The following is a 25,512-nucleotide window of genomic DNA, read 5'->3' on the forward strand; positions in this document are numbered from 1 at the left end:
CACGGTATGAAGGCCGCAGTCTTTAATAGGCAGATACAAATGTATAACATTGAAGCCAGGAGGTCTTATCTGTGCACTCTGGTTCAGGTGCCTGCTGCAGACACGTGTTTATAGACTGCAGGAGCGAGGAGCAGACACGGTATGAAGGCCTCAGTCTTTAATAGGCAGATACAAATGTATAACATTGAAGCCAGGAGGTCTTATCTGTGCACTCTGGTTCAGGCGCCTGCTGCAGACTCGTGTTTATAAACTGCAGGAGCGAGGAGCAGACACGGTATGAAGGCCGCAGTCTTTAATAGGCAGATACAAATGTATAACATTGAAGCCAGGAGGTCTTATCTGTGCACTCTGGTTCAGGTGCCTGCTGCAGGCTCGTGTTTATAAACTGCAGGCGCGAGGAGCAGGCACAGTATGAAGGCCACAGTCTTTAATAAGCAGATACAAATGTATAACATTGAAGCCAGGAGGTCTTATCTGTGCACTCTGGTTCAGGCGCCTGCTGCAGACACGTGTTTATAAACTGCAGGAGCAGGGGCAGACACAGTATGAAGGCCACAGTCTTTAATATGCAGATACAAATGTATAACATTGAAGCCAGGAGGTCTTATCTGTGCACTCTGGTTCAGGTGCCTGCTGCAGACACGTGTTTATAAACTGCAGGAGCAAGGAGCAGACACAGTATGAAGGCCACAGTCTTTAATAGGCAGATACAAATGTATAACATGGTAGCCAGGAGGTCTTATCTGTGCACTCTGGTTCAGGTGCCTGCTGCAGGCTCGTGTTTATAAACTGCAGGAGCGAGGAGCAGACACGGTATGAAGGCCACAGTCTTTAATAGGCAGATACAAATGTATAACATTGAAGCCAGGAGGTCTTATCTGTGCACTCTGGTTCAGGTGCCTGCTGCAGGCACGTGTTTATAAACTGCAAGAGCGAGGAGCAGACACAGTATGAAGGCCACAGTTTTTAATAGGCAGATACAAATGTATAACATTGAAGCCAGGAGGTCTTATCTGTGCACTCTGGTTCAGGCGCCTGCTGCAGACACGTGTTTATAAACTGCAGGAGCAGGGGCAGACACAGTATGAAGGGACACAGTCTTTAATAAGCAGATACGAAGGTATAACATTGAAGCCAGGAGGTCTTATCTGTGCACTCTGGTTCAGGTGCCTGCTGCAGACACGTGTTTATAAACTGCAGGAGCGAGGAGCAGACACGGTATGAAAGGCCACAGTCTTTAATAAGCAGATACGAAGGTATAACATTGAAGCCAGGAGGTCTTATCTGTGCACTCTGGTTCAGGTACCTGCTGCAGGCTCGTGTTTATAAACTGCAGGAGCGAGGAGCAGGCACAGTATGAAGGCCACAGTTTTTAATAGGCAGATACAAATGTATAACATTGAAGCCAGGAGGTCTTATCTGTGCACTCTGGTTCAGGTGCCTGCTGCAGGCTCGTGTTTATAAACTGCAGGAGCAGGAGCAGACACAGTATGAAGGCCACAGTCTTTAATAGGCAGATACAAATGTATAACATGGAAGCCAGGAGGTCTTATCTGTGCACTCTGGTTCAGGTGCCTACTGCAGACCCGTGTTTATAAACTGCAGGAGCGAGGAGCAGACACAGTATGAAGGGCCACAGTCTTTAATAGGCAGATACAAATGTATAACATGGAAGCCAGGAGGTCTTATCTGTGCACTCTGGTTCAGGTGTCTGCTGCAGGCTCGTGTTTATAAACTGCAGGAGCGAGGAGCAGACACGGTATGAAGGCCGCAGTCTTTAATAGGCAGATACAAATGTATAACATTGAAGCCGGGAGGTCTTATCTGTGCACTCTGGTTCAGGTGCCTGCTGCAGGCACGTGTTTATAAACTGCAGGAGCAGGGGCAGACACGGTATGAAGGGCACAGTCTTTAATAGGCAGATACAAATGTATAACATGGAAGCATGGAGGTCTTATCTGTGCACTCTGGTTCAGGTGCCTGCTGCAGACTCGTGTTTATAAACTGCAGGAGCGAGGAGCAGACACAGTATGAAGGGCCACACACTTTAATAAGCAGATACAAATGTATAACATTGAAGCCAGGAGGTCTTATCTGTGCACTCTGGTTCAGGCGCCTGCTGCAGACACGTGTTTATAAAACTGCAGGAGCAGGAGCAGACACAGTATGAAAGGCCACACACTTTAATAAGCAGATACAAATGTATAACATTGAAGCCAGGAGGTCTTATCTGTGCACTCTGGTTCAGGCGCCTGCTGCAGACACGTGTTTATAAAACTGCAGGAGCAGGAGCAGACACAGTATGAAGGGCCACACACTTTAATAAGCAGATACAAATGTATAACATTGAAGCCAGGAGGTCTTATCTGTGCACTCTGGTTCAGGCGCCTGCTGCAGACACGTGTTTATAAACTGCAGGAGCAGGAGCAGACATGGTATGAAAGGACACAGTCTTTAATAGGCAGATACAAATGTATAACATGGAAGCCAGGAGGTCTTATCTGTGCACTCTGGTTCAGATGCCTGCTGCAGACTCGTGTTTATAAACTGCAGGAGCGAGGAGCAGACACGGTATGAAGGCCGCAGTCTTTAATAGGCAGATACAAATGTATAACATTGAAGCCAGGAGGTCTTATCTGTGCACTCTGGTTCAGGTGCCTGCTGCAGGCACGTGTTTATAAACTGCAGGAGCAGGGGCAGACACGGTATGAAGGGCACAGTCTTTAATAGGCAGATACAAATGTATAACATGGAAGCATGGAGGTCTTATCTGTGCACTCTGGTTCAGGTGCCTGCTGCAGACTCGTGTTTATAAACTGCAGGAGCGAGGAGCAGACACAGTATGAAGGGCCACACACTTTAATAAGCAGATACAAATGTATAACATTGAAGCCAGGAGGTCTTATCTGTGCACTCTGGTTCAGGCGCCTGCTGCAGACACGTGTTTATAAAACTGCAGGAGCAGGAGCAGACACAGTATGAAAGGCCACACACTTTAATAAGCAGATACAAATGTATAACATTGAAGCCAGGAGGTCTTATCTGTGCACTCTGGTTCAGGCGCCTGCTGCAGACACGTGTTTATAAAACTGCAGGAGCAGGAGCAGACACAGTATGAAGGGCCACACACTTTAATAAGCAGATACAAATGTATAACATTGAAGCCAGGAGGTCTTATCTGTGCACTCTGGTTCAGGCGCCTGCTGCAGACACGTGTTTATAAACTGCAGGAGCAGGAGCAGACATGGTATGAAAGGACACAGTCTTTAATAGGCAGATACAAATGTATAACATGGAAGCCAGGAGGTCTTATCTGTGCACTCTGGTTCAGATGCCTGCTGCAGACTCGTGTTTATAAACTGCAGGAGCGAGGAGCAGACACGGTATGAAGGCCGCAGTCTTTAATAGGCAGATACAAATGTATAACATTGAAGCCAGGAGGTCTTATCTGTGCACTCTGGTTCAGATGCCTGCTGCAGACACGTGTTTATAAACTGCAGGAGCGAGGAGCAGACACGGTATGAAGGCAACAGTCTTTAATAGGCAGATACAAATGTATAACATTGAAGCCAGGAGGTCTTATCTGTGACTCTGGTTCAGGCGCCTGCTGCAGACTCGTGTTTATAAACTGCAGGAGCGAGGAGCAGACACAGTATGAAGGCCGCAGTCTTTAATAGGCAGATACAAATGTATAACATTGAAGCATGGAGGTCTTATCTGTGCACTCTGGTTCAGGTGCCTGCTGCAGACCCGTGTTTATAAACTGCAGGAGCGAGGAGAAAACACGGTATGAAGGCCACAGTCTTTAATAGGCAGATACAAATGTATAACATGGAAGCCAGGAGGTCTTATCTGTGCACTCTGGTTCAGGTGCCTGCTGCAGACACGTGTTTATAAACTGCAGGAGCGAGGAGCAGACACAGTATGAAGGCCACAGTCTTTAATAGGCAGATACAAATGTATAACATGGAAGCCAGGAGGTCTTATCTGTGCACTCTGGTTCAGGTGCCTGCTGCAGACACGTGTTTATAAACTGCAGGAGCGAGGGGCAGACACAGTATGAAGGCCACAGTCTTTAATAGGCAGATACAAATGTATAACATTGAAGCATGGAGGTCTTATCTGTGACTCTGGTTCAGGTGCCTGCTGCAGACACGTGTTTATAAACTGCAGGAGCGAGGGGCAGACACAGTATGAAAGGCCACAGTCTTTAATAGGCAGACACAAATGTATAACATGGAAGCCAGGAGGTCTTATCTGTGCACTCTGGTTCAGGTGCCTGCTGCAGGCTCGTGTTTATAAACTGCAGGAGCGAGGGGCAGACACACTATGAAGGCCACAGTCTTTAATAGGCAGATACAAATGTATAACATTGAAGCCAGGAGGTCTTATCTGTGCACTCTGGTTCAGGTGCCTGCTGCAGACACGTGTTTATAAACTGCAGGAGCAGACACGGTATGAAGGCCACAGTCTTTAATAGGCAGATACAAATGTATAACATTGAAGCCAGGAGGTCTTATCTGTGCACTCTGGTTCGGGTGCCTGCTGCAGACACGTGTTTATAAACTGCAGGAGCGAGGAGCAGACACAGTATGAAAGGCCACACACTTTAATAAGCAGATACAAATGTATAACATTGAAGCCAGGAGGTCTTATCTGTGCACTCTGGTTCAGGTGCCTGCTGCAGGCTCGTGTTTATAAACTGCAGGAGCGAGGAGAAAACACGGTATGAAGGCCGCAGTCTTTAATAAGCAGATACAAATGTATAACATTGAAGCCAGGAGGTCTTATCTGTGCACTCTGGTTCAGGTGCCTGCTGCAGACACGTGTTTATAAACTGCAGGAGCAGACACGGTATGAAGGCCACAGTCTTTAATAGGCAGATACAAATGTATAACATTGAAGCCAGGAGGTCTTATCTGTGCACTCTGGTTCGGGTGCCTGCTGCAGACACGTGTTTATAAACTGCAGGAGCGAGGAGCAGACACAGTATGAAAGGCCACACACTTTAATAAGCAGATACAAATGTATAACATTGAAGCCAGGAGGTCTTATCTGTGACTCTGGTTCAGGCGCCTGCTGCAGACTCGTGTTTATAAACTGCAGGAGCGAGGAGCAGACACAGTATGAAGGCCGCAGTCTTTAATAGGCAGATACAAATGTATAACATTGAAGCATGGAGGTCTTATCTGTGCACTCTGGTTCAGGTGCCTGCTGCAGACCCGTGTTTATAAACTGCAGGAGCGAGGAGAAAACACGGTATGAAGGCCACAGTCTTTAATAGGCAGATACAAATGTATAACATGGAAGCCAGGAGGTCTTATCTGTGCACTCTGGTTCAGGTGCCTGCTGCAGACACGTGTTTATAAACTGCAGGAGCGAGGAGCAGACACAGTATGAAGGCCACAGTCTTTAATAGGCAGATACAAATGTATAACATGGAAGCCAGGAGGTCTTATCTGTGCACTCTGGTTCAGGTGCCTGCTGCAGACACGTGTTTATAAACTGCAGGAGCGAGGGGCAGACACAGTATGAAGGCCACAGTCTTTAATAGGCAGATACAAATGTATAACATTGAAGCATGGAGGTCTTATCTGTGACTCTGGTTCAGGTGCCTGCTGCAGACACGTGTTTATAAACTGCAGGAGCGAGGGGCAGACACAGTATGAAAGGCCACAGTCTTTAATAGGCAGACACAAATGTATAACATGGAAGCCAGGAGGTCTTATCTGTGCACTCTGGTTCAGGTGCCTGCTGCAGGCTCGTGTTTATAAACTGCAGGAGCGAGGGGCAGACACACTATGAAGGCCACAGTCTTTAATAGGCAGATACAAATGTATAACATTGAAGCCAGGAGGTCTTATCTGTGCACTCTGGTTCAGGTGCCTGCTGCAGACACGTGTTTATAAACTGCAGGAGCAGACACGGTATGAAGGCCACAGTCTTTAATAGGCAGATACAAATGTATAACATTGAAGCCAGGAGGTCTTATCTGTGCACTCTGGTTCGGGTGCCTGCTGCAGACACGTGTTTATAAACTGCAGGAGCGAGGAGCAGACACAGTATGAAAGGCCACAGTCTTTAATAGGCAGATACAAATGTATAACATTGAAGCCAGGAGGTCTTATCTGTGCACTCTGGTTCAGGCGCCTGCTGCAGACACGTGTTTATAAACTGCAGGAGCAGGGGCAGACACAGTATGAAGGCCACAGTCTTTAATAGGCAGATACAAATGTATAACATGGAAGCCAGGAGGTCTTATCTGTGCACTCTGGTTCAGGTGCCTGCTGCAGGCTCGTGTTTATAAACTGCAGGAGCAGGAGCAGACACAGTATGAAGGCCACTGTCTTTAATAGGCAGATACAAATGTATAACATGTTTAGTCCTGAGATATTCCAGTGTATTAGATGCATTTACATAGATCTGGGGGCCACTTCAAGGTCACTGGTTAAACTTCTAGTAAGTGATGTATACACCCCAACAGACGCTGTGTACTGTGGAGGGGCCACCTCTGGATTCTATCTCGACTGACTCAGTTCTTACCATTCCACGCCCAACATGTGTGACATTTTGTTGATTCAAAATAGCAGCATTTTTCTCATTCCACCGGAGGGGTGTACGTGCTGGTGTGCAACTTTCCAGTTTGTGGCATGTGCTGTGACAATAAAATGTTTAATTATACACCGCCTTCGGCTGCCAAGGGCTTGGCTTTAATGAACAACACAATACAAAACGAGTATTTTTAAAAGCACACACTGTACTCAAAAGAATGCAAAACTGCTGATGTTTCGGGCTGTAACAACCTGCTTTTCAGATGCGACCTCCTCCCACAGATGGGTGACTCAACGCTGAAGAATATAAAGGATTTGATTTTGGGGCAGACATCACAACTTACACACCAGGGAGAAACCCTAACAGGGGATTGTGGACCGCTTTAGACAGATTCTTGAACCCATACGACCCACCGTGAAATGCAAGCCATAAGCCAATGTCTGGAATAAACACGGATCCTCACGCTTCGGATGGAAGGATATGTGGTGCTGTTTCTTTGGAACTGGTAAACCGGGTTTGAATTGACGCAAGGTAGATCGATTTTCTCAAACCTCTAAAAATATACTGTGGTGCTCCTTTAAAAGGGTCTGAGGCTCTTGAGACTGATTCGCTCTGTAAAAAATGGCACACAAAAAATTGAAAATACACGTGACAGAGAAAGGCACAAGAGGCTAGATGTGGCTAGATGTGTAACTATGGAGCACTCAGCCTGTTCCCTCAGCACTTTCAACTGGAACGAGACCAGCACTAATCATACCAAGGAACTCTTCACCATTGTCAGAGTGTTCACCTGCCCGTCAGTCACCAAAAACGCTATCACTTTCTCACAGGAACTCTAAAATGCCTTTGTCGACCACTTCCACAAAAAATATAGCAACCATCTATAGAAACTTTGATCCCCAACCCTCTGACCTACTCAGCATACCACAACCACCACAGCTGACCACCTGATCACCACATGGGAACCTCAGCACACCAAACACAACTTAATTCCTCTATCAGACAAGTACTTGTCCATTTCTGTTGACGTGAATTGGACACCATTATCGGACACATGGTGTTAGGAAAACCTTCTCTCTCACATAAATCTTCAAGAAATGTTACTACATCTCTTGTCTAACCATTGGCGTCGTTTGCGTAGTAGTGCTACGTGTAGCTACTCGAAGTGCACTTCGCACTACGCACGCTACGCGAATTGCGCAGTGAGATGGAGAAAATACTGTTTGCACTGATTGCACAGTGCCGGAGCTTGTCCGCACTGTGCAATCATTGCAAATGGCATCTTGTACAGTGCAAGCGGTCGTTTTCTGCCACTCGAGTAGATTTGTACTCGAGCGACAGCTTTCTTAACACGGACTGGTAGTTTCTCATTGCGAGCGGTCGCGAAAATATGCGACCACTAGCAAAGAGAAACCTGACCTCCCCGCGTTGAGAATCTCGCTAAAACGTTTATTTTCCACACTCGCGATCGGCAACTTGATGTTGCTGATAGCGAACAAGGAAAAGTCTTGTCGGGATGTTGATTTTGCTAGCTCGTGTTCACCTACTTGATGTTGAGGACTGCGAGCAAGCAAAAAATGCCCGCTACTATATGCGTTTTAGCACTGTGCTACGTGCAATTCATGTAGTACTTAGTAGCGCAAACTACGCCCGCTCCATGAGCGTACCGTAGTACTACGCCCAGGGTTACTCTTGTCTCCACAGAGTTGATAATCTTGACTTCTGTCCATCTAGAGTAGATATCAATAAGAACTAAGGTGTATTTATCTGTGCTTGTGTGCTTGATTGGACCTACAATGTCTAAAGCAACTTCTTCCCAGCCCAGCTTTGGAGGTTCTCTCAAGATCATGGGTTGAACTCTTGGTTTGAGTATTTTGTCACATTTATTGCAGTCAATACAATCTCTCACAGACCTTTCTATAGAGAGGTCCTATCCTTGGCCACCAGTATGTGTCTCAACATTTCTTTGGTTTCAGAAATACCTGGATGGCTTTCATGAGCAAATTTGATCAATTGATTTCTTAAGCTGGATAGAGGTATCAACCTGGTTCCTCGAAACAAGATGTCGTTGTGGGAAGATAACTCATCTTTTACCCGATAGAAACCAGATAAGGTATCATTTACTTCATTACATCTTTTCCAACTGTTTTTGATACAATTCAAGACAGACTGCAGAGTTTCGTCTTTTGACTATTGACTATTCCAAACATCTTCTTTTATTATGCTGTCTGTGATATTGCAGACAGCATGTTCATCAAGTTCGCTAAAACAGTCCTCCAATAATTCATCCTAAGTGTTATCACTTGAGACCAAATGGGAACAACAGTCAGCTATATTGTTTTTAACACCTGAGACATATTCCACATGAAAGTTAAATTCTTGACGGGCAATTACCCATTTTCGTATTCTTGAAGGTACGTTTTTCTAAACCTTTCTTCTCAAAAAAAAATGTCAGTGGTTTATGATCTGTCTTGATTGTAAAACTGTTACCTCATTAAAACTTCCGAAGCTTCCTCAGAGCCCAAAATACTCTCAAGGCTTCTTTTTCTATAAAAGAATAATTAGATTCTGCTCCTCGTAAAAATCTTGACAATTCTGACTATATTATCGAGTTCTAGTTCAGTTCTTCCAAAATGAGTATATTGTCTTGATAGATCTTTATCCCTTCACAATCTTTAAAGACAAGTTCCATCATCCTCTGAAAGACTGCTGCAGCTGATATCAATAGAAAAGGCATCCTCAGGAATTTATAGGTTCCAAAGGGTGTTATAAATGCTGTAAGGCCCTGAGAGGTTTCATGCAACTTTATTTGATGGTATGCTGAGGAAAAAAATGTAGCCCATCCCAATAGATATAACATTTCTGCAATATTAGGCAAGGGATAATGATCCACTACTACACACTTATTGAGATCTCTTAAATCAATGCATTGATAGGAAAACTTCAAACTTTACTAACAATTGGTATTGAATTTTCCTTTAAAAAATCTTATGTGAATACTGTTGTAACTGGCATCATTGGCGTGAGTCTCCCTTATATTTTTGTTGGATTACCTCCTCTGTTTTTTATATGTTTTGGGCACTGTGCCACTGCTATTCAGTGCCACAGTGCAAGGGCTCCCTATTTTAAATTGATGTACTAATTAGTGACTCCATAAATGTGTTATTTGATTTACTCGTCAGACCCTAGTACAGTGCACCATGTGTGCCCAGGGCTTATAAATCAAATGCTGTTGGTGGGCTTGCAGCACTGGTTATGCCACCTACAGGAGCAGCTTGTAATGTGTGTCTCAGGCCTGCCATTGCAAGGCCTGTGTGCAGTCTGTGACTGCCATGTTGACTTGGCAAGTTCACCTACTTGCCATTCCCTAAACCTTTCCTTTTCTTCATATCAGACACCCCTAAAGTAGGCCAAAGGGCAGGGTGCATTGCAAGTATAAGGTAGGACATGCCCTGATGTGTGTGGCATGTCCTAATAGTGAATTACAGCCATTTTCGTTTTTTACTATTGCAAGGCTACCTATTCTCCATAGGCCAGAATGGGCAGTTAGATTATTACATTTTATAATCATAACTGACTCAGGGAACATTGTAGAAATTCAAGTTTAGAATGCCTGAACTCAGAATGATAAAATACATCTTTCAATAAAGTGAGTTTTAACATTCTGTGTTTAACTTACCACTTTTAGAAAGTAGGTATTTTCTTGTCTAACTATACAAGCCTGCCTCTGCTAGCTTGTGTATTCCTTGTCTGGAGTCTGAGTGATAGGGCTGGGGGATTTCAGGAGACAGAACGAGTCAGCCCAGTGGTGAATAGGGAGATTTGCATCTAGATGGGAGGGAGGAGTTGCACCTGGGACCTGAATAGGGCTGGGCCTTCCCTCAACAATACTGGCTCCACCCCCTGGGGTGCGGCTGATGTCCCTGCGCAGCACTGTGAAAGGAAAGGAGTCATGTAAATAGAGTGCTCCAGAACTGGTTTGGACTAGGCAGAGGCCTCTCTGCCTTCAAAAAACAAAGAGAAAAGTAGTATAAATATTGGGACTCATACCCAAGAATTTTAGATCACTTCTTGGAACAAGACAAACATTTTGCCAAGGAGAAGAACCAAGGAAGCTGGAGTTTGGACTGCCCCTCTGCCAGTGTGCTGTTTGCTGGGTTGGCCTGCAGTGGATTCTTCATTGCCAAGGAAAGGAGAAGGAACTTTTTAAGAACTTTCATCATCTTGCAGAATATTACTCCAAAGCCTTGAACTTGTGCTTGCCTCCTGCTGAAGTCTCAGGGACAAAAGACTTCACCTCCAGCTTCCCTCTGAATTTACTTGCTGGGAATACTATCTGCAGAAGCCTGCGTGTCTCTGGGAGCTGGAAGCGCAATGCAACCAGAAGAAGCATGTCACCGCTGCAGCTGTAGTCGTCGCATCGCTCGAGAAGCGCGCCACCGACGCATCTCCCAGGAAGCGTGTCTTCATCAAAGTGGTCTGCTGTCGCATCACCGGAGAAGCGTGACGCCATCGAGAGGGTTGCCATCGCTTCACCGGAGAAGCGTGTCGCAGGGCCTGTCGTGGTTCCAAAGTACTGAGTCATCGCAAAGCTGCCAGGGCGTGAACGCATCATCGTTGCATCAAGGGCGCCATCTTCTCACATCGCACCAGGATTGTCGCATCGCATTGAGGTGCCATATTGCGCATCGCAACCGGGCCGCATGGCGAGAACCCACGCATCACCCCCGCACCGGTAAGGATCATAACGCATCCCCTACTCTGCGCAAGCATTGAGGCACAATGCATTATCTCCCCCGGAGCACGGAAGCAACGCATCGCCCTCTGCGAGCCTTTTGTTTATTTTGCATTATGCATCCAGGTACTTTTGTGAGAACTGTGTTGCATTCATCACCAAATTGAACTAAGTAACTTCTACCATCTTTTAAGTTAATCTTATGTACTGTATTGTGGATTTATGTCGTTTTTGGTCTTGTGTTAGGTCTATATAAAGAATACTTATTTTTATAATACCTGTGTTGTGTCCATCTGTAGTGTTTTCACTGTATTGCTGTGTATATTCACAAATGTTTAACACATTGCCTCTGGGATAAGCCTGTCTGCTCGTGCCAAGCTACCAAGGGGGAGAGCAGGGGTTTTCTAGGAGTGTAATCCCCTTATTCTGACTTAGAAGCAAGGGTCCCTATTTGGACAAAGGTGTATACCATTGCCAACTTGAATACCTCTGGAAATTCACTCTCGAATGAAGACACAGATGCTTGTAGTATTTTAATTTGTTCACTATTGGGAGTTGGAACATGACTCAACTGATACAGGTTGATTCATTTTGATAAAGTTTTATGGAAAGAGTTTTGTTGGGATCCAGGATTACTTTGAGTTCTTTCTGAAGAACCCAACTTACCAGCGAATCACCTCTTTCTGAAATGTAAAGCTTCCCTGTGGTTAAGTTGGATTTGAAAGAAATATTACCAATAAAGAATCCAGACAGTTTAATAGGTTCACCACTGTAACCTCTTGCTTTGATGTCTGGTTTAAGTAAAACAACTTTGTTGAACAAGTACTCATCATATACCATTTTTGGAATTAGTGTTACCTTTGCACCTGTGTTAAACAACATTTTTACAGGAACATTTTCAATTAACACAACATCAAATGGGCCATCTTGTTTCCATCGCTAATTGACATAATAATTTCTTCTACTTCACGCTCGTCATCACAAGAGATCTCTTAAACATTCTTCTTAAAGGTACCATGGCGAAAACATCTAGAAATGTGACCTCTTTCTTCACACTTTTTGCATATGGCTCCCCCCAATACAATCTTTAAAATTTTCTGTATGACCATACTCACCACATCTATAACAAGTACCTTGGAATTTTCTGTGAGCAGATTCATTCATTTTTGCAACTATCACTACTATTGTGTTGACCTTTATAATTACTAATCATTTTGTTTTGTTGTGAGGAACTAATCTCTCCATTGGTCTGTTGAGAAGATAAAACATTACTATGCTTATTAAATTAAACAGGAAAATCACTTTATTTTTTTGTGTTTCTTTATCTTTCTTATTTAGTTCATCTACCCATGCTTTGGTGTGTTCACAAGATTTAGCTATAGAAATCACTTCAGTAAGAGAAGAATTGTCTTTGGCCCAACATTGTTATTTTACTTTGTCTAAAAGACAACCTAACATAAATTGATCTCTCAATCTCTCTTCATAATTAAATCCAAAATTACAAGTAGAAGCTAGTTTTCTTAATTCAGTGATGTCCTCCGCAGAAGCAGATATTTTGGCAGTATTAAAGTCCATGAAGTCAGGGTCCCCTACGGATCCTTGTCCGGCACGAGTGCTGGGGGGAGTGGCTGCGACAATATGTGGGGAGGTCACTCAGATTGTCAACCTCTCTTTTTTAACTGCGACTGTCCCGATCTGCTGGAAGCAGGCTAAACTATTGCCGCTTCGAAAGAAATCCGGGTTGGACCCTGCCACCCTGTCAAGTTACCGGCCCATATCTCTGTTGCCGACTCTGGCCAAAGTCTGCGAAAAGATGGCGTTTCGCCAGTTGGACAACTTTGTTAAGACCTCTAATGCCTTGCTCTCGGCCCAAACAGGGTTTCGGGCAGCCTACAGCACTGCAACAGCCGTGGTTGAGATGACGGAGGCTATTTAGGAGTGCTCGGACGGAGGTAGTAGAGCGGTCCTAATGTTGTTGGATCTCTCTGCCGCCTTCGACACGGTGCCCCATGAGCTTCTCCTCGCCAGGCTGTCTGCTATTGGCATTACTGGCTCGCCCTTAGAGTGGCTGACGTCTTTTTTAAATAATAGGATCCAGCAGGTTTGGATGCCGCCTCATGCGGCCTCGCCTAGGATACTTTCTACGGGGGTACCACAGGGGTCTACACTTAGCCCCCTGCTGTTCAATGTCTATTTGACCCCTTTGATCTACCTAGCTGAGAAGTTGGGGGCAAAAATAATTGCCTATGCCGACGATACCCAGCTCTTGTTTACCTGGCCAGGTGACAATCTGGATGCGTCGTCTGTCCAGCTCTGTCTCTCTTCCATCTTTCGCTGGCTTGCGCTTGCGCAGTTAAAGTGCAATGAGGAAAAATCCAAAGTCCTCTTTTATGGCACTTTTCCCAGCAACTTCGGAGATCTGTTATGGCCACCAGAGGCTCTCTGCCCCAAATCCATGGGTGGTCCGGCAAAAAATCTGGGCGTATGGTTCAGTGAAAATCTGAAATTTGAGGACCATATTAGGAAACTTACAGGTGTCTGTTTTGGCACCCCTCCACTACTGCCAAGGGAAGCTAAAGAGACGGTGTTGTGTGCCCTAACTTTATCTAGGCTCGACTATGCCAATGCCTTGTTCAGTGGCATTCCATCCTATTTGATTCAACGACTCCAGGTTGTCCAGAATGCGCCAGCTAGACTCCTGTTTAATATCCCTAGGAGGTCTAGCGTCCGCCTTCATATGTGCAGTCTACATTGGCTGCCGGTAGCACAGCGGATTCGATTTAAATCGTTGGTTCTCTCCTTTAGAGCGACACACGAGCAAGGGCCACTGTACTTGAGAGAACGTTTTTCTATGTATGGTCTCAATCGCTGCCTGAGATCAGCTAACCAGTGCGGGATGGTCCTTCCCCGATTTAGGCGTGCTAGGCTGGGGGGCCAGTCTATTTCGGTTACAGCAGCCAGGGCCTGGAATGCACTCCCCCTTCACCTCCGGGCTATCCAGGACATTTCCCTCTTCAAAAAAGCTTTAAAAACTCACCTTTTTAATTCAAACAATCAATCAAGACTGCCACGCGCCAGTATACTCGAGAGTTATCGAGCGTGCTATAAAACATTGTATAACACAACATAACATAACATACTCTTCCGCATTTTCACCAGATATTTGCATGTGCCTGCCAAAGTGATGTCTTCCTAAAACAGTTGGGACTTTTGGTAGGAAATGAAGGTCTAGTTTTTTAAAACACATTTCATAATCATTAAGATTGTCAGAATCTTTAGAGGTTAAATCAGGAAGATATTGAAATATTTCCTGTCCTTCAGAGTCCAGACATTGCAAAAGAAGACACATTTTTCTTTCCGCACCGAGGGAGAGATCACATACTCATGAATAGTGTGAAAACACAATTTTCAATTTTTTTTTCCACGGAATGTGTGGCTACCAGGAGTAGACAAGAAAAAATAAGGAGGAGGTACATTTTGCATGTTTAAGATAAAAATGTAGTATAAACTATATAAGAATACTGGTAATGAAAGAATATAAGTTAGACGAAATAAATGAAAGGAATAATAAATAAATTAGTAATATTCAAAATGATGTGAAGGTAGGCAAAGTATATAGTGAGCCTATCACTGAAGAGAATAGAATGTTTCCCACAACGTGCTGAAGGGGAATATTTCTCAGGCTGTTAGAATATATAGTGGAGCTTTCTTGTTGAACTATTGTTGAACAGAATCCTCTTTGTTAGTTAATTTAAGAACGAAGGATAAAGAAAAGGAACTTTGAGAGTCACTTCAATAAATCTACAGAACTTTACTATGTAATAAAGAACAAAGAAGATTCCAATTTTTAATCATCCAAGATGTATTCCAAGAAGAAGTGAAGTGAGTGCTTTAGCTTTTTTTTCTTTAATGATGCAAACAGGAAGTAAAGTTAACCCCATAGTATGCCAACAGGAAGTAGAATTAGCGTTCAACAGGAAGTAAAGTTAGCACTTTAGTATGCCAACAGGAAGTAGAAATAGCACTCAACAGGAAGTAACGTTCACTCTCTAGTAGTTGTTCTTTGTCTAGATGACGTAACTTGAAGAGGAGAAAGAATGGTTGCGTGTGTAGAAGCAGTGCGCACAAAACATCAGGTAAGTTGAATAACAACAATATGGAAAACACAGTTAGTTGAAGGAGCTTCAATGCAAACAAAACTTTAGTTGACAGAGAAAGGAAAAAAAATACTGTTTCCTTTTCCTATGCAGCGCGAGTCACAAAACAACCGTCACCATGAAGAAGAGAATAAAAACTCCATTTAAATCAAAAAATGTTGTGTCCACTGTGTTCCGCATTACCAGCAATATCGCAAAGACCAACACAGATCTGGGTCAAACAGTACAAACACCAGTTCCTCTTCCACTTTCCAACTTCCATAGAAATAAAAGAGAGAAGTGCGTACAGATTGCGCTCAACAGATGCGCATCCAAAAGACACACAGGGATTCCCTCAATTTATAAATGACACGAGGACTGACTCTAAAGAAAGTTCAATGGGTAAAATGCTCACAATATCTACTTATAAGAAAAGTAGATTTATACAATACCAAAAGTAGGCAGTGCAGCTGGAGATTGTTCAGAGGATGAGCCAGTTATGTAAAGTTAATAATCTTGAAGGGAATGTTCTCAAAACAATGATAAATGAAGCTGGTAACGTTGAGGTGAGATAAATGGGTTCTTTTAACTCATCGCTATTGTAAAGATCATGGTAATCCAGTTGAATATTTACTAAAGTAGATCCTTTACCCCTCAGCCTTTCAACTCAACTGCTAAACATTCTCAATATGCAGGTTTCCATATCATGTCACTTGGAATATGGCAAGAGCAACATTCCACATGAATGCTTAAAGAGTCTTAAGGTACAATATTCAGCATATAAAAAACCCACATCATCCCACCACCTGAAAGACCTCCACTGCTCCTGATCCAGAAGAGATTTCTTTTCAAGCTCCTGACTCACACCTACAAAACCCTTAAGGACTCGCCTACATAATACACTGACTGCATTTCCACCATCCTCCCAGGAACCTTCACTCCACATACCTTTCCCTCGGACAGACATCTCCCATACGCCGCTGCCGCTCTGGAGGACGCTCCTGGTGCCAAAGCCTGGAACACGCTCTCTCTCCATCTCCGCACAGCACGCTCGCTGGCCCCCTACGAAAATAGACTCAAGACCTGACTCTTTGAAAGAGACCTGCAGTAAGGGTATGTATGCCCGGTCGAGTGACAAGCCACACTCTACAAGTAAGACTTGATTAATTGGTTGACTGCTGGTGTCTCTATACTGTATGACTCAGCGGGAGCCATTAGAGCATGAGATATGTCATTAACACAATAAAAAAAACTAAGCAAGGACATGCAGCTAACAAAACATGCATAAAGGAAGAAATTAAATTGAAAAAAGTTGGACAAAACCAAACAAAATTGCTGTCGACAAGCACACTTTACACGTGTGCAGCCAGGGGAAGATAATAGAGGTAAACAGTAAATGCTGTGCAGCCTTAACCTAATAAAAGAAATTCCACCCACCAAAGGGGACGAGAATAAGGACTTTGGCTATGGGACACTGATAACAGAAACACAGAAGGAACAACCAATAAAAACAGAGGAAAAGTAAAGTGGCAAGCACACTGACCAATAAGAAGAGAAGGTGGGGGTATGCCCCTTTTAAAATATCTTAAATACAATATATTTCACAAGCACAGCACAAGTGCTGTGCGGGCACAACCTAAAAATGTATTTGTGTGTTTGAGTAAGAGCCGGGATAGACAATGTTTTTTTTCTTTCTCATGCTCCTAAACTGATCAAGTTGATGGTGCTTATTTCATTTTAGAATGGGGGCCTACTATACCCTGACATGCCACTGACCACTGACCGTAGACGGTTGTCCTTTATTTGGTGTCAGTGCATGTTCAGAGCAGACCTTTCTTTATGTATCCTGTGTGTGTGTTAGTCCAACATTAAAGGCACTGTGGATAAAACGAGGGCCCCCTGCAGCTTCATTTTCTTCAACAGCAGCAGGGAGGGTGTAAAACTTCTGTCAAAGCAGGGGTTTAATCTGAGGAAAGCACTGCTATGACAGAAAGTCTCTCTCCTTTAAACTGTTCCCACCCGTCCAGTTGATACATAGGGCTTCTATCAGAGTGTTTGGGAGAAGGCAACCAACCATCATTGGAGGGGAGAAGTGTCAGAAGATAGGGAGGGCAGAGACAGTAGCAGGAGAAAATGGGCCATCATCAGCATTATGGAGACATCATAGGGTGTTCTGGAATATAGCACATAGCGCCAAGGCAAGATCCGTTATTCTTTATCACGCCAGTAAACAGTCTAAATATCGACTTTTTATTTTCGACCTACAAGAAAATCGAGTTCAAAATATCGGAGGGAAAGAATATCAAAATCAAGAATATCAAAGACCAAAATATCGACCTGAAGGTAAGAAATATCGTTTATGTAAATATCGAAGTTGGTAATTTCAAAAGTAAAAATATCAATGTTGCTAATATCGATATTATTATTAGTGTTATGTATTTTATTATGTATTTTATATGTATGTTTTCATAATTTTTGTTAATCATTGTACTAGTTTTAAAATATATAAATTACATTTTTAGGAGATAGTAATAATTTGTTTATGTAAATTATGCGTTTTAATAACTTAGCGGGTTGTGGGTTCATAGGGGAATAGGATGGGAAGTCATTTAATTATAGTAAATTAATAAAATACTTTGTAGGAATTATTAAATATTTTTAAATACGTTTTGCGTTTTAGTTCTGTAGCGGGATGTGGGTTCATAGGGGAATAGGGTGGAAAGTAATTTATTTGTAATTAAATAATTATTAAATGTTTATTTTTTTGGTATTTATAATTATTTGTATGGGAAATAATTATAAATAGGTAATTAGTTTTTATTAATTGGTAATTGATTTTTATTAATTGATTATTTGGTAATGATAATAAGTGTATTAATTTAATATTGAAGTGTTTTGCGAGGTTATAGGGTATTAGGGTGGGAAGTGATATAATTGTAATTAGGTCATTATTTATTTTACTGTTGAGTATTGATAATTACATTTTTAATAATTAATTATTAATTGGTAATAACTTTGTAATACCAAATATATTTTTTAATTAATTCATTGCTCATTAATTATTAATTGGCAATTACATTTGATTAGTTATAATGTATTGGCAGTCATTAATAAATTATTGCTAATTAATGTTTTTTGCTAAATGTGTTTGAATAATTATTGTTTTTTGGTATTGAATCTTTTTTTAAATTATTATTTGGTAATAAATGTTTAATAATAAATATTTCAGTGTATTTAATTTAATTTAATTGTTATTTAGTTATTAATTGGTAATTATGTTTAAATAAATATTTATTTGTATTGTTAATGTAATGATTAAAACATTATATTAAAAAAATATATATTTTGATTATTACTAAGTTATTTTGAGCCCTACGCTATCCAACACTTAAACTACTGTTGCACTCTCTGGAGTTGGAATAGTAATTTTTATCCCTACACTATCCAACACTTTCTCTACTGTTGCACTCCCTAGAGTTTTACCCCTACGCTATCCAATATTTACTGTTTTAGTTAATGTAGTGTATCATTTATTTAAAATTATTTTTATAATTTTTTATATATAGTTTTGATATTTTTTATATTAATGTTGTATGTTTACGTATGTATTTATAATTTATAAAATGTTTTAAATAATTTATATGTTATTAGAGTAATTAATTCTAAATATTATTAAGTACATATATATTATATTTTATATGTATATGTTTAATGATTTTACACTATGGGGTCGATTCTGATTAGGGAAGTACGATCCATAGGTCAAATATCCGTCCGTATCCTTGCGAACCGTCAGAAAAACAAGGGAAAATCCATACGACATGCACCCTTACAGTGATCTGTACACTTCTTGAACATGCCATACGACTGGCCAAGTACGATCCGGACCAGGTTCCGTGTACGCGATTCGTACGGTAAACGTCGTGTATAGGCAATTCGTACGGAGAACCATACAATAACATACGCACCGTACCCCTAAATTCATGGGGTGTGCGCACGGGGTGTATGCACCGTACACCTACGTCCTTCGGGGGTACGAACCGTACCCCTAGGCACCGTACAATGACATACATGGGGTGTACTCACGGAGACATACGCACCGTACCCCTGAAATCCAGGGGTGTATGCACCGTACACCGACGCACCGAACCCCTTCAATCATGGAGTGTACGCACCGTACCCGGGGGGGTCCATTTTGTATGCATTACGAGGCGAAATCAGCTTTTCCGTATATTTTCAGCTCCCGTAAAAAAAGATTCGTACAGAGTGGTGTCCAAACGAATCGTACTTGCTGGGTCGTAAAAAGCTGCTGCGATCCATACGAACATCACGTACTGCGTGTTCTGAGTGCGATCCGTACAGATTATTGAATTGTACGGTCTTTTGTACGATTCATACGGAGAACTGCATTGAGTGCACATCGTACTACATCTTACGTACGGGGACGGTTCGGGAAACGATTCGTACGGGAAAAACGCTCCGTACGGCGATTTGGACTGGATTTTACCTAATCGGAATCGGCCCCTATATGAATTACTTATTATTTTAAACATATTTTTATCTATGTTTATTTTAATTATATGTATTATGTATTTAATTTTTATATTATTTTTAAACATTAAAAAACTATATTTTTACAACGATATTTTTTACAATATTTTTGTACTTACCTTCATGTAGATAGGACTTCGATATTGTTGATGCCGATATTCCGCCTCCGATATCTTTGACGCCGCTATTTTCAATGTCGATATTATGTCAGACATTCATCACGCCACCTAGTATCAGGTCATCCTAAACCATTGTAGAGTATGATGCACATCACCGGGCTATTATAGTCTGTTCTAGAAAAAGCCACCCAGGGCCAGGATAGCATAGGCTGTGTTACAACATGCTTCCCAGAACCAGTTAACCCACACTATTTCAGAGGATTCTGGAACATGCCTCACAACACTGGGGCATGCCAACCACCTCTTGGCTTCATAGACTGTTAAGAGTTATGTTATCCAGTACCAGGGTATCATGAGTGTTTTAGATCATGTCACCCAATAGAAGGCAATTCCACACCACTCCAGGGTATTCCATAATATGGCATATACTGCCAGGGCATCCTAGGCTGTTGTGCAACATGCCAACCAGAACCAGGCCATCACAGGTGCTTCTAGTGCCAGGGCATCCCATGCTATTTTTGTACCACCTTGCGGCGGCTCATTCTGGATTATTGGTTAGCTGCCCATCAGCGTCAACGCTTCCAACTGGCTCCGGAGTCCAACCACAAAATTGCATGCTGACCTCACGGAACTGGGTGATGGATAGCGTCTGGAGTTGTTACCTATGATAGCCATTTTGTCAAGTCCGGTAGTGGGGGAAGTTTTTGTGAAAAGACAGCGCCCCCTCGCCATCTTTACAGGGTTTTGTTTCACCAGGAACTACCCCATCTGGTAATGTGTTCGTACGTTTCGCCATTTCTCCGAGCATGCTTGCCCGAGCTGCCCGAGCCGTGTTTGCCAATCTCTCTATACTTCCTCCTCCGAGGGCGGTACTCAAGAGTTAGAGACTGACGGGACCACACCGGGTACGGCCACTGCAACTGAGAATAGGTTAAGAGAGTTACAGTTATCCCCGCCCTATTTCTCTCTATCACGCTCCCGGCCATGATAGTACCTTGTTTAGCCTGTCTCCATAGACTTCCCTCCGAAGAGTCACAGAACTATGGAGCAGTTACCAGCGGGACCACTTGGAGGTAAAGGCCACTATGACTGAGAAATTTAAAGAGAGTCATAGTTACTCCCTCCCATGCTACCTTATGACATCATCAGCTACTCCATAACATGCCGCAAAGTTCTGGCTCATTCCAAGTCATGCCCACCAAAAATGCCCCCACACTATTCCAGAACATGCCACTGATATGTGATCAAGAACAGACTACTGCTTTCACAGACAGGCTTGCATCCCATAATGCTTTGGTATTGCCATCTTGAAATACTTTTGATGACATTAAAGGTTCTCTGCGATGAAGTTTTCGGAGCAGAAGATTGTAGATGCATCTAAGGCTACCATCAAAGATTCCTAGAGAACCATCACCCCAGTCCTAGGCCATTTGCCATAGTCTCAGCTGATGTGTGAGGCAGATGATGTACTTGACATGACATTTCTCGTTGAGGCCCATAATTCTGCCCTCTGTGTTACTACTCAGAAAGCAAGTGGCGGTACTCTGTGTAAAGTAAATTAGGTCTTGGCAGGTGTTTGGTTTTACATTCAGACTTTTTTTTTCTTTTCAAATTCTATTCAAACTTCCTGAAAGAAAAGTATTTAAAAAGCAAACCATTACAGTTTTATATATTTTATACATTGAAACCAATGTACAGCGTGGAGATGCCATAAGATGTGTTTGCTTTTTCTCAAATATATTGCGTTTTTTCCTTTCAGTTTTTTTTTTAGTACATCACAAAGAAGACCTGGAAAAACATACAGTGCGCCCGGCACAAACATTATAAAGGAGAGACCAAATGGCTTCCCTAATGCAGATTACCTTTTCATCTTTGGAGAGAGTGCCTGCCACTTTACCATGTGAAATGTCAGACAAGTCACGATAGCTGAGGTCCTTTTCTTTAGTCCTTTATAAAAGATGACTGTTGCATGATTGGCAGTGAGTTACAGCCTTGAGAGGCTTACTTTCCCTTGGACTACACATGATGTGCTAAAAAGAAAGGTAAAAATATCCAACTGGAACATCTCAACCTGCACATACACACTCTTGTGTGCCCCTGCACACACTGGTGAACCTAGGTGTTGGGTCCATCACATTGCCCTTGTCCCAATGTAGTTCTGTTCTGCCCTACTGATACCTCCCAGTCATCCATCTCTTTGTTTGTGGTCCCATCCATTGCAAAAGAACTGACGTGGGCTTCCAGTGTGATGCATATATACACAACAAATAGACCATAGAAAACAAAAACACCAGCGCACCTCATATCAGGTCACTATTATCCCTGTGCACTCAGCACCATTCTTCAATTTAAATTCTTGAACAGAAGCTCCTTCTCAGTCCAAGGGAGTCACGTAGTGTAGACAAAAAAAGAATTGTATTTCTTTTAAAACAAAGTGCTTCACAGCCGAAGAACGTTTCACCCCCTGCAGGCTTCCTCAAGGCAGATTTCCAAATTGATCAGCACTGTATATATCAACGCTTGTGAAGTTAAATCACTTTTAGAGTGAGCTCCACCCAACGTATATTTCAATCTTTTCAAGCACCAGCAGAAGTAGCAGTATTCCTCATTAATTGTCTAGCAGGAGCCATGTTAAGTTCCATCATGAACACCGTGCGTTCATCCGACCACAAATTCCGCAACAGTGTTCCCACCTAGACCACTTAACCTGCTCTGACTGGAGAAGGGCACACACCAAGCCCTTAAATTCAGGCAACAAACAAGGACAGAATCCCTTTAAGGCTAGGAGGTGCACACACATTGTACAATAATGAACTCTCTTTGATAAGATCTGGCATCTCCTTTGGTCAACAGAGTGATGTGCATATTATAATTAATCATCTTGATGCTTTAATCTAGGAAGAAAATGGAAGTCTAAGGGGTCCATTAGGATGCCGGTGGTGGGATAAAATGCATTTTCCCGCCAGCGGTCAGTGGTACTCACATCCGCCATATTAGTATGGCCAAACATAGTCCATTTCCCGTCCACTGTGGAGCGACACGCACCGCCATCAAAGTGCACCGCCACCACAGCGGTGGGAGCCAATGGAGACTCACAGCCTTGCGGAATGACGTCCACCCCGCTCCACAAATTAGGATGCCCCAAACAAGCAGAAGCACCGCAGCATAGACACCGCACAATTAGAGAGGCAGAAGCTCGACAGCGGAGTGCAAAACCAGAGTCGCAGCCCACACCACCCAGTCACGGCTACCATGAACCCAGCTCTAAATGCCTTTCCAGTGCTGTACCTGATACGTCACCAGCAAATCATAGACCGCCGCGGTAGCCGCTGCAGGTACGCAATTACAAAAATATGACGCACAACACATGGGCTGACACGGGGTCCAAATCCACATCAGACACCCTGCTGGGGACAGGAACACATCCACAATGGGCACCCACACATGAACCACCAGCCACCAAGTCACCCCTCCACGTCCTGGACACTAATCTTCCACAACCATGCAACAATGTCCCGGTCACGTCACCACTGCAGTGAACACAAGGGAATACATGCACACAATGTAGAATGCTGGACCAGCCAAAGGCATGGGCAGGGCACAAACACCACACAGCCGCACCTCCTCCCACCATACATTGGCACACCCCATGAAGGCATATGCCATGTGCCCCTCCTGTGCACCCCCATGCACAACAAGTCAGGTAAAACCACACCCTGCACCACACAGCAAACAATCAGGGAGAGAGCCACAGCAGGAGTGGCTGCACAGGAACACACAACACAGAGCACAGCATCACAGGGCCAGGGAAACACATACACCACAACACCACCACCACACTCAGGGAAACAAAAATGAGTACCAGCATGTGAGAAAGTGCTGATGTGCTTTGACTGAGTGTGCCCTGGGCTCCTGCCAATCAGGTGCCCAGTGCCCGTGTTCCTTCCCTAAAACTATGTTGAAACTAAAACCCAATTGGCATCACTGGCCACATGTTAGCCCCTGGTAAATGGTACCCTGGGGTGGAGAAATATGGCTCAATGGTTAGTGCGGCAGACCCTGATGCAGAGGTCTAGCCCGGGACCAGGGTTCAATTCGCCGCCTCGGCGGGTCTTGGGCTCAAAATTCCACGGACCTGATAATTCTCGCCTCGGTGCCTATTCCAATCATGGAGTCCCACTCTGCAAATCTGGGCAATAGCTTGCTTAATCTCCTCAACGGCCCCCACAACGCTAAGGATTCCTGACCTCCACCTTGGGGTTGCCCAGGAGTGGACGCCTCACAGGGAAAGCCAGGATGGGTTCCACAGCGGTATTCGTACAATCGCCTTGATACCCTTGCGGGTGAGTAGTGCGCTATACAAGTATCAATTTACATTTACATTTACCCTAGGTACCCTGAGCATTGTGACAAGAGAAGACCCCTAAGGGCTGCAGCACTTGTTGTGCCACCCTTAGGGGCCCTGCACCCTGACCCACACCCACTGCCTTTGCAGGTTGAGTGTCCTGGTGCAGAACTGAACAAAGAGTCGACATTGCACACCTCCTAGCATGCCATGCCCACCAACCCACTGCCCTGGCATACATCAGGCACCCCTCTAGCGGAGTGCCCTATGCCCCTACAGTACCTAGGGCCATTCCTGGCCACTGGGTGATGCCATTAAGATTATATGGTGCTGGGAGGTTGTCATTACGAACTCCACAGCACCATAATGGCTACACTGAAGACTGACAAGTTTGATATCAGGTCAGAACCCAACCTGCTCACATTTCAAAAACTCTTAAAAACTTGGCTTTTTAATAAATCCCTCACTTAACCTTTCCCTCTGCTCCCCTCACTCCCGCTCCTACAGTTCAACCCACCAGTTTGTCTACAGCGCTGGGACACCTTTGGGTAGCCATCGCGCTTTACAAATCCTCATTCCATTCCATTCCATTCCATTCCATTCCATCAAACTTCTCAGCACATTAAACCCACAATGATGCCTGTGTGGGATTTAATGTAAAATGCACTTCAGAGGGCATCTTAGAGATGCCACCTGAAGCCTAACCTACAACCCATGTCTTGTCTGAGAGGCTGCTTAGCTTGTCACACAGCAAACATGTTACTGGAACCCTGGGTAGAGAGCCATCCGCTCTCCTGGGCCTGCAACAATGCATGTCTCCTCCCCAGGATGGGCAGGATGGGCAGGGAAAGCTTCAAAGGCATGTCGCCCATGTGAGCTTCTCCACGCCACTTGCTGTACTCAGCAACTGACCCCCACCAGTTCTGACCCCTCTATGGTGGGAAGACTGGCGGGAAACCCTCAGTAAGGAAAGGGGGTGTGCCAGCCTGTGCCAACTCCACCCCTCAGGTGTGAGAGGCGATGTGAAGCACAACTCCGGGCTTCGGCCATCTTGAAGATGTGGAGCCCTGCCCA

Source organism: Lissotriton vulgaris, chromosome 4_1 (assembly GCF_964263255.1).
Source record: "Lissotriton vulgaris chromosome 4_1, aLisVul1.2, whole genome shotgun sequence".
Lineage (NCBI taxonomy): Eukaryota > Metazoa > Chordata > Amphibia > Caudata > Salamandridae > Lissotriton > Lissotriton vulgaris.